The sequence below is a fragment of the Tupaia chinensis genome, unplaced genomic scaffold, assembly GCF_000334495.1.
Source record: "Tupaia chinensis unplaced genomic scaffold, TupChi_1.0 Scaffold146604_1, whole genome shotgun sequence".
NCBI lineage: Eukaryota > Metazoa > Chordata > Mammalia > Scandentia > Tupaiidae > Tupaia > Tupaia belangeri.
The window spans coordinates 180,993-192,959 of NW_006206460.1; the positions used below are offsets into that span (position 1 = coordinate 180,993).

Genomic DNA, 11,967 nt, shown 5'->3' on the forward strand with positions numbered 1-11,967 from the left:
GTTACTATTTTTTTAAATCAATTTTTGTCCATGTTGTCATTCTTTTGTTTTTCTACTCCTCTCTTATTGTTTTTTCTGTTGTTTCATTGTTTTGTTTTGTTTTGTTTTCATTTAAATGGTATCTTTTTTATTCCTTTTTCTTTTCTTCCATGTACTTTCTATAAGTACTTTCTGGTTACCATAAAATTTACATAAAACTTTATTGTATTTTCTTTTTCTTTTTTTGGAGAGGTTTTTGCTATAGGGCACATGCGCTCGCCGGAAAGACAGAGAGAGACAGAGAGACAGAAAGCAAGAAATCACCCCCAGAGGGGATGGCCACACCACAGTCCCTTCTCCTCCATTCTCCTCTCAGGATCTTGGGCACGCACGCACACACATGCACTCGGCATGAGTTTAAGCCACCAGGTCCAGGACTCTAGCCACAGTCGACTACATGGGAGTCCAGCGATATAGCCGTTATGCTAACTGCTGGTCCCAAAACTTCTTGTAGTTTTAAACTGATAGCAACTTCATTCACATATAAAATTCCAACACTGGGGCCAGCAGGTGGCATGGTGATTAATGGCACTGGATTCCCATATGGCTGACCACGGTTCGAGTCCTGGACCTAGTGGCTTGCTTTCTCATTTTCTGTCTCTCTCACTCTCATTCACTCTGCCTCTCTCTGATCAAATTAAAATAAATTAATACATACATAATTAAATTAAATAACTTAAAATAAAACTCTAACATAAATAAATAAATTAAATAATTTAAATAAACTAAAGCTCCAACACTTTTGCATCTTGTTCCTGTAATTGATTTATTGATATGACAATTTACATCATTTCTACTGTGTATTCATTAACAAATTTTGTCAGTTGTAGTTATTTAAAAGTTTTTTTTAGAAGTTTTTGCTATATGGTGTGTGTGCTTGCTGGAGAGATAGAGAGGCAGAAAGTGAGAAATCACCCCACAGGGAAGATGGCTATGTCATAATCCCTTCTCCTCCATTCTCCTCTCAGGATTTTGGGCATGCATGCACATGCACTGTATGGGTCTGGGACTCAAAATGCAGTCGGCCAATGGGAGTCCAGTCCCTTAACTACACCACCTGCTGGTCCGTATAGTTATCCTTAATTATTGGTTGACAACTAGGTTTTTTTTCCTTCAATATTTATTTTCAGTTTCCAGAGGGTGCACTTGTGAGAGAGAGAGAGAGAGAGAATCCCACCCAGTAGGGTATGGTTATGCTGCAATCTTTTTAAAAAATTTCTCCTCCCTGTCAGAATTTTAGACACACATGCACATGTGCCTGGTGTGTTTTTCAAGCTGCAGGGGTTGGGGTTTGAACCACAGTTGGCAACGTGGGATCCAGCTCCCACTGCACAGCACTTGACCATTGCTACAGGCTGGCTCTCAGCACTTTCACCACCTCATGCAGCTGCTGCATTGCCTCAGTTGCTCCGATGAGAAGTTATCTATTCCTGGTATGTGATGACTAATTTTTCTCTAGTTGCTTCCAATATTTTCTCTTTTCTTCAGCTGTTAGTATCTTTTTTAGGATAGATCTGAGTGTGAATTTCTTTGTGTTTATCTTACTTAGAAATCTTTGAACGCCTTTGATATGTAGATTGTCTTTTTCATGAATTTGGGTTTAAGCTATTATTCTAATTTTTTTCAGCTTCTTTGTTTCTCTTACCATTTTTTTGTTTTTCTGATTACATACATGCTGGGATGTTTAAAGGTACCCCTCATTTCTGCGAGGCTCTGTTCATTTTTCTCTATTTTATTTTTCTCTTTCCTGTGGATTGTGTAATTTCTATCAATTTATCTTGAAGTTTGCTGATTCTTTTTTGTTTTATTCTTTTTAAAAATTCTGCCAATATGTGCACTTGTGAGAGAGAGAGAGAGAAAAAAAGAGAGAGAGAGAGAGAGAGAAAGTGAGAAAGTACCCCGCCCACCCCCATGGGACATTGCCATTCTGCAACCCCTTTTCCTCCTCTTCTACCTTTTGGGATTTGGAGCACACAAAATCCCAAACACAGGGCTCAGTATGTTTCTCAAGTTGCTGGGTTTGGGACTCAAACTACACAGTTGGTTATGTGGGATCCGACTGCCTTAACCACTATGTCACAGACTGCCCTGAAGGTTGCTGATTCTTGAGCTAGTTCAAGTCTAATATTGAGCCCTTCTAGTGAATTTTTGACTGTCTAGATTGTAGTTTCCCACTGCAAAATTTCCATAGAGTTCTTTTTCTTGTAATGTCTGTTTTCATACTCTCTATTTGATGAGATATTGTCTTTACACCTTCTTTTATTTCTTTAAGCGTATCTTTTTTTTTTTTTTTAGTTCTTTGAACATTTTTGTGATAGCTCCATTGAAGTCTCTGTGAAATGTGACCTCTGTTCTTTCTCACAGAGAATCTCTTTTCTCTTTTTTTTTCTGTGGTTACATGATTTTGTGTTTTGCATCATTTCTTTGATGAAAACGAGACATTTTTGGTAAAACATTGTAACAACTCTGGAAACGGATTTATCTCCCCATCTCTGTCTTTCAAGCTCTTTTGTTTGAACGTTTGCTTGTGTGAGGACTTTAATGTTCTTCTGAAGACCGAGCTGTGGGTGAGAATGTTGATCCTGGCTGACAGTGGTTTCCTCAGGTTCTCCTTTCCTATTCCTTCTGTTAAAATGGCTGCCTAACTTGCTACTTCACCCTGCTCCTAAGGCATCACCGATTACCAGCTGACTGGTCTATTGTGTTCAGCAATTCTTATGCTATTATATAAATTCTCAGCAGCTTGATCTAAACAAAATTGGTTGTGGGGGGGTCTTTTTTGGTTGTCTCTTTCTGTGCTTCTTTTTGACACACTAGCCAGTTTATAGATCAGCTGTTTCTTCTTAATGAAGAGGAGCTACTGTGTTTACGCGTTCCCTTTGACTTCAGCTTCTTCGCTCAAGCTCTTTTGCAAACAAAGTCAGTTCTTTGGGGGAGAGCTATCAAGCTCTTTTCTTCTCCCTATCTTGTTTTCTTTACCTCACTGCTGGACTTTACTAATGTGATTTTTAAACAGATAAAGACAATTATCAAATCACTACAGCATTTAGAATTCATTCATTTACAAAAATAGTGAGTTTTAATTGATTAATTAATTAATTTTTAGAGAGATATTTGCTATAGGGTGTGTACACTCGCCGCAGAGACAGAGACAGAGACAGAGAGAGACAGACAGAGAGATAGAAAGCAAGAAATCACCTACCATGGGGATGACCAAGCCAAACTTCCTTCTTCTCCACTCTCCTCTTGAGATTTTGGGTGTGCACATACACGTACCAGGCATGAGTTTTAAGCCCCTGCGTCTGGAACTTGAATAGCAGTCCTCCTATATGGGAGTCTAGCGACATACCCATATGCCATCTGCTGCCCCCAAGTTTTATTTAAAATGTCAATACATAGTACATACTGGAAATTTTATATCTTGAAACTATCTGAACCATTGATAAGAAAGAAAATATTGTCTTGGCCCATAGCCTCGTGGTTAAGAAAGCTGAAGCCCAAATGGCCAGTTGGAATCCCAGCCCCAGTGGCCAGGGGTGTGTGTGAGACCAAACCCAGGGAGGATGGAGACGTAGAGAAGGGATTGCTGCGTGATCACACCCTATGGGGGCACGTTCTCCCCCTTTCGGCCTTCTCACTGGTGAATGCCCACACACTTTGGCAATAAAAAGAAAGGAACATACTAGGTATACACTTTAAAGTCCATCATACATGATTTCTCAAACATTGTTTTAGGCAGGATAGAAGCAAAAGAGCTTGAGGATCCATTGTCTGTGTTTTGGATGGAAATCGGTAAGTGAAACAATGGTCAGGGAGAAAAAGCACCCCTCCAAACAGCAGATGTTAACGAGAACAAGGATGCGAAAATAGAGCGTGGGAGCGGGGCCCGTGGGAGCGGGGCCCGTGGCAGCAAGGGGGAAAGCCAGTTCTGTGGGCTAGCAGGCACTAGCACAGAGGCGGCTTTGTGTGGGGCACACTGAAGCATGTTTAGTTTCTAACCAGTCTGCCTCAGGCTTTCTGATAAAAGAACATATAGTCCAGAGGTTGTTATCTGAGTTTGCACTTTCGTAGGCTCGCAGTCTCTGGCTTGGCTGTCACGATGCTGGTAACTGCTTTTAGCAGCAGCGAAGGAAGGAAGTGCCTTAAAGACCTGCCGGGAACTTGGAGTGGACATTGCTACTTCTTCCTGTTCCACTGAACTTGAACGTTGGAACCAGAGATTTCTCTTTTACCCAGTGAAATGGAAATGTCAGGGGAACCTCGTATTAATTACTCTTCTGGGAAGGGATTTATATTATTGCTTACAAAGCAAAAGTTTGGTCAGGAAAAAAAAATGTCTTCAAATTCTATTTTCCTTCATGTGGCTATAAACAGCTATCATCATTTATGGGCTACCGGTTAAAAATGAAGATGAGCACTTGCCACAGAAACGTGAATGGAGACAGTAAAGATCTTCCAACATCCACAGTAACTGGTCATGGTACCGTATCACCTTAAAACCTCACATCCACAGTGAAACCTCAGAAAGAACAGGTATGTGACAGGATCACTCAGCAGTCCTCCACTCATTGCCTTTTGGAATTTCAGAGTCTGACTAGGGACAGTTTAGAGTGGTCATTTCATTAAGAACAGGATCTAATTGTAATACTCATTTAATTTAATATTAAAATAATTTAAATAATGGTGTTTTTTTTTTTTTTGAGAGAGAGATTTTCACTATAGGGTGTGTGCGCTCGCCAGACAGACAGAGAGACACATAGAGACAGAAAGTAAGAAATCACCCCCCAGGGGGGATGGTCACGCCACAATCCCTTCTCCTCCATTCTCCTCTCGGGATCTTGGGCACGCATGCACACATGCCTGCCATGAGTTTTAAGCCACCGGGTCCGGGACGCGAACCACAGTCAACTACGTGGGAGTCCAGCGACATAGCCATTATGCCAACTGCTGGTTCCCTAAATAATGGTTTTATAATAAAAATATCTGCACACAAAGATGAAAAATACCTGGGTTGAATTTAGGTTCAGCAATTCCCTAGTTGGGTGATAGCAGATAAATTCTTGAACCTCTCCTAACTGAATTATTTACCTGTGCCACAGTTTTCTCATCTCATACTAAGCGCTCAATAAACACGAGTTACTATCAATATTATTACTACTGAGAAGGAAACAATGAAAAAACACCAAGGGTTGCCAGTAGACCTTGACTTCCTGTCTGCTGACAAGTCCTTGATGTGGTGGTGAAGGCAGCGGGATCCTGAGACAGGTGTTTGGAGTTACTAGGAATGATGACCTTGATTAGACAGATATAGACCAGGGCACTGATCTATATGGAGCATGAAGAAACTTTAAGGAGGCACTGGGTGTTGTTGACTCAAAACAATTCCCTGCAGCATGAGTCCTACGAGATACAAGAATGAGGAACAGGCCAAAAGAAAAATGACCTTGCCAGAGGTGGTCTGAGAACACATACTTGAGATGAATACAGGATCTAAAATGGGATTAATGGGGACCCTGGTAAAGAGATGAGGCCAGCTCACCTCCCTTGGTACTGGCCCGTCCTGTCTATGAGGCGTATGTCTATCTCAGTAAACCTTGTGCTCGGCTTGTCTCCTTGTCCTTGAATTCTTTGCTGCAACTGGGAGACATGGACCTCAGTTTGTCAGTCTAACAGAGGGATGTCTCAAAGGGAGGCGACGGACATTCCAAATAGCTAGAATCAGAAACACTAGAAGCATCTGAGAGAGTGGGTCTGAACCAGTTGGAACCAAGCTGGTACTTGGACCAACTGCCTAGCCTTCAGACTCATTAAATCCTTATTGTGTGGTATTCGTATGCTAGATGACACTCCCCTTGCTCCGTGAAGGTTTAGAATAATAATGGCAATGATTGGACCTAAATTTGGGCCTAAGCTAATAAGACCAGAATATGCGAGACAGTGGTTCCAGAAAAACTACTACCTCTTTCCCAGAAAAGTGGTTAATAAACCACCCCTTAATTAACCTGGCATTAAGCCAAGCCATACAAGTCAGACACCCACAAAAGTTTGGGGCTGCTCTGCCTATGGGTTAGCCCTTCCCTCTTTCCTTTCAGGTAACAGTTCTTCCTCTCTAAAGGAATAAAACTGTTTACCGACCTCTCTTCATGAGGCTGCTCCACTTACAGGACACCTGTCTTAATAAATTTGTTTTCACCCTCTCTCAATGGGTTGCTATTGAATTCTGTCCAGCGTGAAGCCAAAGACCCTCACATCCTGGGTAGAGCCGCCCACAGGTTGACTCTCCCTGGCAGCAGATCTCACAGGGCTGACTGCAGAGTTGGAGTCTGGGTCAGTGCTTGAAAAACACTTGGGTGTGCATGTGTGCATGGCCCAAATTCCAGAGGATAATGGAGGAGAAGCAATTGCCACATAGCCGCTGCCCCTACCCCATGAATTCTCACTTTTCCTCTCTCTCTCTGGTGAAAGGCACATGCCTTATAACAAAAACCACAAAAAAACTTAAGATGGGTGTTAGGCCAGAGGCCTGGCAGCTTGGATATAGGGGTTGGACGCCACGCCCCCGTCAGCTGATGCAACTGGATCTAGTCTGTCATCAGACCTGCGCTGCACTCAGATCTAACCGGGAGGGAGCACTCGACACCCTACCCTGCACTCGGCATCAAGCCCTGCGTGGCACAGTAGTCTGCTCTCCCCCTAAACCATTACCATACAGGGACTGTTTCTACCTCTAAGACACTCCTGCTCCCTATACCCTTATAAAAATCGCTAAACCCCTCCCTAGGGCACGACTCCTCTGGCCCCATCTCTCTGTCAGACCAGCGAACCTCACCTGGGAGCATTCCCAATAAAGGCTCTCCATTTCTATTTCTTACATGGTTGGCCCATTCCTTACAATAGGGACCGAGACTGATCCACATGAGAGAGTTCAGTTTGCAGCCAGTAGACTTCCTGACAGGTCAGGCCTGTGCCCTTAATCTAAGGCTGGCTGAAGGCTATGGGTGGATGGTGTTTTGGGGGCCTATGAAGAGTGCTCTCTCTCTCTCTCTCTGTGCCTCTCCCAATCATAGAGGCAAAAGGATAGGCAGGAGAGTGGTGCCACAGCCAGCAGAAACAAAGAGCAGTCTGTCATCTTGGGAGCTATGTTCTAGGGTGGGAGTCGGGGAAGCCCCATGACTGGGTGGAGCAAGGCTGGGCCTCCTACTCTCTAGCCCTCCCCAACCTTCCCCTACCCTTGAGATGCGGGGCTTAGTCCACAGGCCAGCCTGCCAGGAAAATGGTGGAAGAAGATAGTCACTCCTCTTCACAGATATCTACAGTAGCAGTGATACCATGGGAACTGGCTTCCTGGATTGGAAGAAGCTGACACTGTTCTCCTTGAAGCTTCACCTGGAAAAGCAGCTGTCTGACCTCCTGCAGACTCTCCTTAGGCATGACATTTTTGCCCAGTTAAATTTGAGGAATTTAAGAAAGGTCTTAGGGCGGTATCATCATCAAATGCTGGTGTTGTTTGCTTGGAAGAAGATAGTAGTCTTCTGGGATCAGCTACCTCCAAAATGTGTGAGCAGCTGTAAATGGTACAGCTGTCAGAGCCAGCCTGAGCTAGGGAACTCTGAGCTGCAGCCAAATCCATGCCAGAACTACAAGCCAGAACCAGTCCTGAAAACCGGCTGCCAAGTTCTGCATCTCTGGAAGATATGGAGTGTCTCCAGTCTCCATCCAGAAGATGTCAAGCATGCAAAAGAGCCTCAGAATGAATTATTTGAAGTACAAGGCCAGTCACACACCTGGGGTGCCAAGGTCTTTGGGAGTCCCCACAAGTCAGATAGCTCCTCATCTGACACCCCTAAGACCAGATCTGGGGCATCTGGGAGGAGCTGATGTGGTAGATGCAGTCATCTGGTGTGCAGGAGCTAGCTGTGGTTTGCCAGGGTATCAGCTCCAGGGACTCTGGAGAGAGGAGCTCAGAGACCTAACAAACTAGATCAAGATGGAGGCAGCTGAGTGAGTCTGACAGGATTCCAGCTTGGCTCGTTCAGTCATGATCCCATTCCACTTCCAGAATCTTCTACTCTGGTCAAACTGAGCAAGCCCTGGTCTCATTATAAGGTCCCAGAGTAGAGCAGCTGTCTCACCACCAGGATGTCAATGCTAGTGACCGTGTAATGAGGCCTGTGCCTTTTCTCCAGTGTGGACAATGGCACTGAGATCTTGCAAAACCTAAACATCATCGCAAATGAGAGAGTGAACATTTTGGAGTGACCAAGGCCCTTGGCAATGAGCTCAGACTGTGGATTGGATCTAGCAGGCAGCCCTGCCTTAGCCGGGAGCTGAGATCCACCAAGGGCTGGTGGCACAGCTCGCCAGGGAGCGAGACAAGGCCAGGCAGGACCTCCAGAGAGTTGAGAAAAGGAACCTGGAATTCATGAAGGACACGGGTGACTGCCACTCAGCCCTAGAGCAGCTCATGGAGAACAAAACCAAGTACCTGGAGCAGGAGTACAGGGGAAGGTCGAACCTCCTGCGGTGGGAGGTGGAGATGGAGTGAGAGCTGTCAGGGAGCAGGCTCCCTCAGCAGAGGAGCTCGTTGGTGCAGGGCGTGGGATACTTGTGGGCAAAGAGGCTGACATCCGCAAGAAGCTGACTCTGGCCCTGCAGGAAAACAGTTGATTGCAGAAGAAACTCTTGGATGTGGTGGAAAGGGTTTCAGATTCAGAGAAGCTGGTCCTGAAACTGCAGAATGATTTAGAGTTTGTACAAAAGTGCTGTAAAAAGAAGGTTACAGTGGTAAAAATATAGTTTTAGCAAAATGGTTAAAAGGGAAAGTTCTAATATAAAAGTATTTTGTATGGCAAAGTTTTTGTCTTTAAAAAATGGCTAAGGTAAAGAAAAAGGAAAGAAGCTGCAAGTCTATAGCATGCCGTGGAAGGTTTCTAAAACAGAGCAAGACCGCCCTAATGTATTTTCTAGGGTTCCTGAAATATAAAGTCTATTTGCATTGTAATGGCCCAGAGTAAGGAGTAAGTCTTCAGACTTTGGTTATGATAATGACTAACATGGACCGTGGGTGAGGGCCATTTGACCTCTAAAACTCTCACTTAAAGGAAAGAAGGTTTTCATTTCAATATGTAAAATGTTTTGTAGATTGGAAACTGCTAGTTGTGAGCTCAGAGACTCCAGGCTGAAGGGTTCCAGACACCTGAAGAGGAATTTGATTATCTAAGGCCTCACCAATCAAGAATGCCCACGAGCTGATCACACCATCTTGAACCAATCACTGAACTAACTGATCATGCGCCTGGGACCTCTGCCCCTAATTTTGCTCTTAAAAACGCATGTGGGGAACATCTCAGGGAGACTGGGTCTTTTCAGCATGAGCTTCCCGCTCTCCTTGCTTTGCGCTTGTACTTTCCTTCACCACACCATGTGCCTATGGCTTGGTTTTATAGTGCTTGGGCGAGCGAACCTGATTTGAGTTCGGGAACATCTCGGTCATATTGGAAGTCTTCGATAAAATTAACATTTTATTTATAAGTGTTCTAAAGCTGGTTGTGCTAAGACACTCAGTCTTAATTCTAAATATTCACTTTAAGCCCTGTAATTGCTAAACTTCTTTGTCTAGTAAATCATAATTGCAATGAACTGCTCTTCTCTTTTAGAATCCATCAAACTACAAATGGTGGTTGGGCCAAAGTCTCCAGTGAACACCCATCGTGACTTCTAGCTCGGGCCTCTAGGAAGACCTTTGGTAGAGGATCCTTAATTGCTATCTCCTCCCTCATCATCGCCCATTTTCAATAAAAAAAAGTCAAACGGTCTTCGACCCTCATGACCCTCGGGAATCCCAGTTAGGGATTCCTCTGCAGAGGGGAGAATGAGGTAGGAGACAGGACCCTAAACATATATTTAGAGTATAGGCCTAAAATGAAGTCACAAAACGGCTAAGTTTTGAAATAGAGGCAGCGGTGGCTCAGTGACTGACCTAGGCAGCATGACCTAGACCTAAAACAAAGACTTTTTTCCATGCCCCATCACATTCTGGGAAGAAGATAATGGTTTTTATAGCCCAAAGCTTCAAAACAAAGAATCTCCTGACCTTGGTACCCACTAAAAATTAGAAAAATAATTGGACCCACCCAGCATGTGCCCCTCCCTACTATGAGGAGAATGCATGCACAAGCCCCACCTAAAACCTAAGTCCAACAAAGCCCTTCCTGACCCAAATAAGAACCTCTTGCCACAGTTCTTCCTTGACAACCCATTTTCTGGAACCCCTCCTTTCTTGGGAGCTCCTCGTCTCTCCTTTAATAAACTCCTAGCTTTGCTATACCTCCTCTGTGTTCACAACTCTCATGAGCTGGATTCACAGCGCATGAGCTTCTGGCCGGGGAGGAGCAGTTCGCAGTAGTCCTGAAGGAATACCAAAACCAAGCAAGGACCCCCTAATGTATTTCCTAAGGTTCTTAAAATATAAGGTCCATTTACATTCTAATGGTCCAGGGTAAGGAGTGAGTCTTCAGACTTTGGTTATGATAATGACCAACATGGACCATGAGTGAGGGCCATTTGATCTCTAAAACTCAAAGTTAAGGTTTTCATTTCAATATGTAAGATGCTTTATAGGCTGGAGACTGCTGGTTGTGAGCTCAGAGGCTCTAGGCTGAATGGCTCCAGACACCTGAAGAAAAATTTGATTATCTAAGGCCTCACCAATCAAGAATGCCCACGAGATGATCACGCCCTCTTGAACCAATTACTGAACTGATCATGTGTCTGGGACCTTTGCCCCTAATTTTGCCCTTAAAAATGTATGTGGGGAACACCTTGGGGAGATGGGTCTTTTCAGCATGAGCTGCCTGCTCTCCTTGCTTTGTGCTTTGCAATAAAGCTGTACTTTCCTTCATTACACCATGTGCCTATGGTTTGGTTTCATAGCACTTGGGCGAGTGAACCTGATTTGAGTTCAGTAACAATACAAGCTGAAGTTCAGGGACCTGCTGGACTGCAATGATGAGCTACAAGCTGAGCTGGAAGGCCTGTGGACACAGCTGCCCAAGAATCAGCACAGTTCTCAGGAGGCTGAACTCAGACAGTGGCTCCCTGAACTCAGCCCCAGAGGCATTATTTGGTTGATGGGTGATTCCACTCCAGTGAGTATAGTAACAGAGATAATGCTGGAGTAGGTGAAGGAACATTACCAAGACCTCCGGATCTAGCAGAAGAGCAAGGAGGATTACTATGAGAAGGAAAACGAGGTGATCAAAAGGAACTCTGGAAGAAGGAGAGAAAGGAGATGAAGCAGACTTACAAGCTTGAGGTCAGCCTGCTGGAGAGTCAGAAGGTAGACCTGGAGGTGCTCTGTGCAGTCGTAGAAGGTCATCCAAGGCTTGCAGAAGCAGCCACAGGATGCAACTCGCAGCCCCGATCCCCTGTGACTGAGTATCGTGCAATGTGCATCCAAGCACTCTCCAGGCTGGGCCGATGGCTGAAGGAAGGGATACAGCTGAGGCATCAGAACATACTGCAGCACATGACGAGCGAAGCAAAAGCAGAGCTGAGCCACAAGTTGTTGTGAATGGAAGACCAGCATGCCATCTGCTGTGGCAGCCTGTCTTTGTGGCATCAGCACAAGGACAAGTTGCTGCAGAAGCACCTACTGTAGCTGAGCAAGATGCCAGAGCAGCTGGACCTGGAACAGATACACAGGAAAGAGGGAAATGGAGGTCTATATGCACCGTGCAAAGCAACAGGTAACGCTGTAGGACCTGGCTAGTGAAGAGCAGGTGGAGATCTGCAAGGCATTTGCTTTTGAGAAGGAGAAGTTAGAACCTGCCAACAGGAAGCAGGTGGAAGGGCTTGCCCTCCTGACAGGTGCCCATGGCCTTATGCCTGTATGTCCAGGCAGGAGGGAAAAGTCACTTGCTCAGCAGG

General features: G+C 44.7%; 1 pseudogene; it reads left to right on the top strand.

Annotated features, from left to right (window-relative positions):
* The first annotated feature begins 7,312 nt into the window (after positions 1 to 7,312).
* LOC102484627 (ninein-like protein pseudogene) lies at positions 7,313 to 11,471 on the top strand (annotated as a pseudogene).
* Positions 11,472 to 11,967: the final 496 nt, after the last annotated feature.